Raw genomic sequence first — 6,581 nt, 5'->3', positions numbered from 1 at the left:
TGCCCTTACTGTAATTAAAATTGACAGATTAGGATTGACAGATGAATGGCAAAAGTTACATCGCCATCCACAGTTACCTTATACACATCTAAGAATTTAGTGGCATGGCTCTCTATGGGCATGCATTGTCTTTGTCCTACCAAATGCCAACGTCTAGCCACACATTTTCTGAGAATAACATCAATTATCTCTTTCGATGCCCTTTATTTATGATGCACCTCTTCATTTTTTAGCAAGAATTTGTTTCCTTCACTGACTTTTACATCTCTCTCAGGCCAATGGAGAAGTTAACTTGGAGTCATATCTCAACAGGGGATTACAAGCAGCCTCACAAGTCTCATTCCACTTATTTTTTAAATAAATATCGAATATTCCCCTTAATGTGTAATCTATCATTCAGATTTCGAATGCTAGACTGCATGCATTGAACATTGCTAAATGTCTGATTTAAAAAAGAAAAAAGACAGGGTAGTCTGTGATACTTCTTACAACTTATGCTAAGCCCTTTTCAATAGTTCGGTGAAATAATATTAAACAGGGGCTCAGAGAAGTACTTAAACGAGGCTAAACAGCATCTTAGTGAAATCCCCGCTTGCTGTTATCCAGAGATTTGGAATCAGGCCACCAGTCTGGTTAATGATGTATAAGCTTCGCCTCGAGGACTCCTCACATACGAAACGAAAACAGAAAAGCAAATTGCACTGAAGATACAAACTCATTATTGACTTTTAGCATCGCAAATATAGCAGCCGCACAATGCAGATGTTTTTGCTTAGCACATTTGCAGTGAGTGCAATTATTAAAATCATTTCAAAATAGTGTGCTCAGACTGATGCTTCGGACTCATGCTGTGCTCATTTTTCACTCTGATTCTTAAAACTAATTAAAAAATAGAAGCAACACCTCTTGTGTGATGCATTTACATGGTGACATTTTGTTGCTGAGTTCCATAGAGCAATTGCGAAGGGTTTGCTCTTCATCCTGACTCGATTAGGGAAATATGCAGTTTAAACTGCTTTCCATTCTTCTTCTTTCGCATCCACGAGTCCCACACCATGTCTAGACTCCCCCTTGAAGGAAGTGCCCGGAGCGAGTGCGCTGTCGTTGTTGTGCTCAACATTGTAAATAAGGGGTGTGCGTCTGATGACCCTAACCCCACAGGGATGTTTTTACCTGCATAACCTCAGTTGGGTACCTGACATTTTTGCTAGAGAAAATTCAGTCTATGAATTCTGCCGAGTGCTTCATGAAAGTTCCATGAAAAACAAGCATTGATAAAGCCATTAAGGCTGGCGCTAGCTGCATGCTTTATGGAAATTATTTTATTTGTTGTCATTGTTTTTGTACAACTTTATCATTTCGCAAGCTGGCAAGCCTTCATAAATCTGAAAAAAAATTGGCTAAAGGAAAAAAAATATTTTTGGGTCCCAAAAAAGCATACATTACCATTGTACCCCCTGGCACTGAAGGGAATTACTTTGTGTGTGGATGTGCCCCTTGTGAAAGGAAGGCATATTGTAACTCATAATGAATTCGCCTAGTGGCTGAATTTACCCTTGCTGCATGCTTGAGAGGGTTAAAGAAAAATGTGAATGACACAACCACAGATGAATGGATGAAGTGCAGCCAAAAACATCTTTTAGTAACTATTTCCTACACATAATTTTAGTAAAATTAAACGGTCTTGGCTAACACAGACCTAAAAAAGCCAAAAAGGGAAACCAGAGTTATTTATTTTTTAAGTTTATAATATAAAAATAGCTCTAAAAAGTATTAGGAGCCAACAACAGTAATTTGGTTGCGCTTGACCGGTACCTAGGTGCAAGTTAAGGCCAACAGTGATGGACCATGGGTCAGTTACAGAAACCAGGTTCTCCCAAGTTGGAAGTTTTACCTTCAGACCTATGCTCTGAAATGGAAGTCAAAAATCCTCAGATGTGCAAGCCACATAGCCAAAGAGGGCACTGTGCTGTCAGATAGCTGCTGGATAAGTTCTCAGTGAACCCATTGAGTTTTTGCACCCAAGGAAAGTCCCTCACCGGCCAGATACTTGTTGTGCCTTCATCCAGTAAAGATTTCTATCTGTCCCCTTCTTTGCACTGGGAACAATAGATAGAGCAGGTCTAGTCTTCTAGGCACTCCTCAAGTAACAGACAGCAGGTCTAGTCCTTTTCTGTTTCTTTCGCAGGTCTAGCAACAGTTCTGAGGAGGATTCTGGTGATACCACATTTATGTCTGGCACCAGCCTGCAGGTGAGGGAAAGTCCTGCCACTCACTAACCAATGGAGTATAAGTTCCAGGAATAACCCCACCCACGTTTGCAACATGCCCTGTATGCCCTACTGTAAGCAATCCTACAGTGCCCCTCTCCACCTAAAACGATGGCAGAACATTTCTTTCTCTGTGAAGAGCTCCTGTGCCCAGCCCAGAAGTGTGGTCATGGAAATGAGCAACCCCTCCTCTGTGGTCCCTCTAAACCAGTTCTGGGGAAGTTTCTCGCCTACTGTGAGGGGTCCCTACTTGACTGTAAGAACAAAGGAGGCCCCTAAACTGGTGTCAACTAATATTTGTCTGTGACAGGGTAGGCCTCTATGAAGTTAACATAGTTCCTGGGCACAGCCCAGAAGGTCATCATACCAGAGGAATGGACACATCTCCCCGCAGTGAAGCATTTTTCCTGCTCTGGAGGTAGTTATCACAATATTTATTAACTAGCATTTGCAATGCAATAGGTCTCGCATTTACGCAAGTTTAAGTTATTGGCATTGTAAATGATAAAGGCCTTTTATTTATGTTTTAAAAACTAAAACATAAATAAAAGGCATTGCCATTTACAATGCCAGTAGCTCAATCACGCGTACATGCGAGACCTATTGCATTGCAAATGCTTGTTTCTAAAGGACACACATGCAGTGGAAATCCATATGGTGATCTCCCAATGTGCAGAGTCCAAAGAAATACATACTGGGAACAGCCAAAAATGTGCAATTTCCTATAAAATGTAAATTTCAAGTGCCGTATTTAGTTAGGTTGATATATAAAAAATAAAGACACAATTATGAGTATTTTTATAAAACACAGTCCAAACCAAAAGATCAAAAGAATAAGTCAAAGCTTGCTAGGAGTCAGGAATATTCCTTGCAATTTACGTGATGTTTGCAGCAGATGCCTAACCAACTGATCTCTTTTACTGTGCTTGGTGCTTGTGTTAAAAAAAAATGTGCAATACCCAATTCAATATGATACAGATCTAGCAGGGTTTTTACCCTCAGTTCGCAGTACATTACATTGCTGCAATAAGTGTATTAACCACCGCAGCTACTAAACCAGTTGTCTAACCTAAAATTTGTAGATTACGAACTTAAGCACTGATCAGATTTTCACACTGATAAACACTTCATTTAAAACGCCATTCATCGATTTAGACTGTTTAGCACTTACTTTACCACAATATATAATCCATTATTACAATGCAGCTCCAGTTCTAGCTCAGAAGGACAATGTGCACAGTCGTAAAAAGGATGGGATGCTACACGTCACGCATATACATGAAAACACAGTCATCATTTGCAAGAACCAGAAGGATGGAAAATCCATGCCTACGGAGAACACCAGAGAATGTGATCCTCTCATGAAGCCCATTTAAGTGACACAGCAGTAATTGTTAAGAGCCAGTCAGGCATCATCAAACAAATGGACATTCTCGGATTCTTATTGTTGGTGTCTTTCAATGGCGCAGTATCAAGTACCGAGAGCTGGATGTATTTTTATTTTCAGTGTTTGGCACTTTACCACAAGAAGCTGAAGGTCGTGGAACCTAGACTAGTAGGTTTGTGAATATCCCTTTCCATTGGCGCGCACTGCACTTTGGGTGCAAGGAGCTAGACTAGGACCTCTGTCTTCAGTTGTGAGTGAGGAGCTAGCTGACTGAGTGCGATGGCCGAGCTCTAGAAACATGGGCTAAAATATAAATAAATAAATATAAATATTCCAGTTTAGGGCGTGCAGCGCCTTCCGTGTCTCCGTGCAAAGAATGAGGAGCTTTGAGTGCAATTCCCAAGTTCTGGAAGTACGGACTGGCCTGCAAATGGCTCCGCTTAAAGAGCACACTGTTTACATTGAACAAGGCCCTCTGAGTGCGCCGCTATGGGAGGATGGGCAAGTCTGCAGGCTACAGGGTCAACTGCGGTGCATTGTTTACACAGCAGAGCTCGCGCTGAGATGATTGTCCTCAAAGACTCCCTGCCTTGTAGGACAGTCAAAACACAGCTTTTAACCCCTTCACTGCGGCGTCTATTCCGCCGCAGTGCTCAGGGGGTGGGGCGGCCGCACGGCGGCCGCATGCTGGTGACGGAACCGCTCCGTCACCAGCGTCGGTGGCGCTGTGCTTATGATGGAGCGGTTCCGTCATGGCCCGCCCCGCTCAATGGAACGCTCAGCGCAGGCGCGGAATTCGCGCCGCGCAGGCGCTCCGAGTGGGCCATGACGGACCCGCTCCGTCATTAGCACAGCACCACCGCAGCTGATGACGGAGCGGTTCCGTCATCAGCAGGCAAGGGGTTAAACAAGCACTGTGAGCTGTGATTTTCAGCAAGGGGCGAGGCAGGGACACGGGTCTCTGCCTGCAGCTGTTCAGCCTTACAGCTAGGGCATGAGAGCCTACCTGCACAGCCCTCCGTTCCTGTCCACGTTGCTCCACTGTGTTGCTGGCGCCCGTGATTGATTGAAATTGAGGAGCAGGGTAAATAAATACAAGAATGAAAGCAGAACCAGCACGGCGCTCATGAAAGGGAGCCGCACTGATAAAAATGCCTCATAAAGCAGCACAACCCCTCTCTGTGACCGAGAGGGAGTGAAAGCAGAGACGGTGGGATGGAGGAGCATAGGAATCACACTGCAAAAACTAGCCAGCTGCTCAAAAGTCTCCAATTACAAAGGCAGGCCACAGTGTGAAAAGCAGATGGCACACTGCACTTCAATTAAAAGAAGTGCAAGCAGAGCGAACTAACACTGTAGTTAGGCACCGCTGTATTGGGACTACAAGGAAGTTAACAAAGGACCAACAGCCAACAGAAAGGGAGATAACAACAACACTACCATAAGTAAGCCAATAGGAAGCGGTAAAACAGATTACATGTAGTTTAAGCCAACATTCAGATTACTTTAGGTCTCGGTGAGACAGTGCATGCAGGGCCTGCACTGCCAAGGATCGACCTAAAAATCAATGTCACCAGTAAATTTGCCTCTTAATAAACGTTTCATAAAGTCCAAGAATTACATTTGTAGATGTTTCCTAGCCAGGGACACCGTTCTTAAATTTGATATGGCATACCAGTCCTGTCCTATAAAGCAGCTAGCCTTGCTACAATGCAAAAAACGTTTTGGGGATCTTTCACTGCAAGGACATGTAGAACATTAAAGTTGTACATGTCCTACTTTAAATACCATTAACTCTGCCTTATGGACAATAAGACCTACTTAGGAGTGACTTATTATTGTTATACTTATTTAAAAGGAAAGTTTTGACATTCCAAAAGAGGCTATTTTGGCAGTTCGAATTTTCTGTTAAAAACTGCATAAAGCTTCTATAAATGGTAGGCCTGCAGTCAGGTTTACACTGCCACAGCAGTGGGTAGCAGAATGAGTGCTGCAGCCCACTAGTGACATTTAACTTTCAGCCCCAAACACTAAGCAATTATAGGTAAGTTAAATATATGAATTAGGGGTATGAAAATATCATCATGTTGAAAGGGAAACACAGGCACTTTACCACTCGTTAGTAGGGGTACATTGCAGAGAGTTCTACAAGTAGCAGAAACAGTCAATGCAAATATCTGGGGGTGCATCAGATTAATGATGATAATTTCCAACATGGGGTAATAATTGTATAACAATTTAAAAAATGTAGAATCATATATTTAAAAAAAAAATAATACCCATCCGCTTTAGGTGCCCATGACATGAGAAATGAGAGACAGTCTCTGCACTGATGCAAGAATTAGACAGCAATGACAAGTTTCAACAGAAACTTTTAAATTGCTTACAACATACTTAATTGACACCCACCAGACTACATAGAATATATTCTAACAGAGAGGCGTATTCATACAAATGACCTGGACATGTAGAAAAGTATCCGAATATTGGAGAGAGGTGGTGCCAAAATGTTGACATGTGACAGGCAGAGGTTTAGAGATCACAATCAGATACTGGCTGTTAGGTTTTATACCTAAACCTAACACAAATTTGGCAGCACCAGTCCTGCTAATGACTAATTGCCTTACAGCTATACATTGCCTTTCAGCCAGAAGATCCACTAAGACTGCTTGGGAAAAATGATTGAGTGAACACTGACTGAAGAATCATGTATGAGAGGTCAAGATGGATGAGGGGCAGCAGAAGATTTAACAAAGTGAGCGATAATATTGTAGAATAAGACAAATCCTGGTAAACAACACTTCATAAGCATGAGGGACAAATGGGAGCAGCAGTAGTGAACTTATTTTATAGATGATGGAGAGAGAAAGCTAAAGAAGCAAGTAGGGTAAATATGAGGAATGAGGGACAGGAGGTGTGCGTCT

The 6,581-nt window shown here is 42.5% G+C and overlaps 1 non-coding gene across 1 annotated transcript; it reads right to left on the bottom strand.

Moving 5' to 3' along the window:
- Positions 1–3,487: 3,487 nt before the first annotated feature.
- LOC147728563 (small nucleolar RNA U13) lies at positions 3,488–3,586 on the bottom strand. The gene has a single exon (XR_015309638.1). It is a non-coding gene; the product is annotated as a small nucleolar RNA U13 (small nucleolar RNA).
- Positions 3,587–6,581: the final 2,995 nt, after the last annotated feature.

Source organism: Lissotriton vulgaris, chromosome 3_1 (genome assembly GCF_964263255.1).
Source record: "Lissotriton vulgaris chromosome 3_1, aLisVul1.2, whole genome shotgun sequence".
Classification (NCBI taxonomy): domain Eukaryota; kingdom Metazoa; phylum Chordata; class Amphibia; order Caudata; family Salamandridae; genus Lissotriton; species Lissotriton vulgaris.
This window is presented reverse-complemented; position numbering and strand designations above follow the sequence as displayed.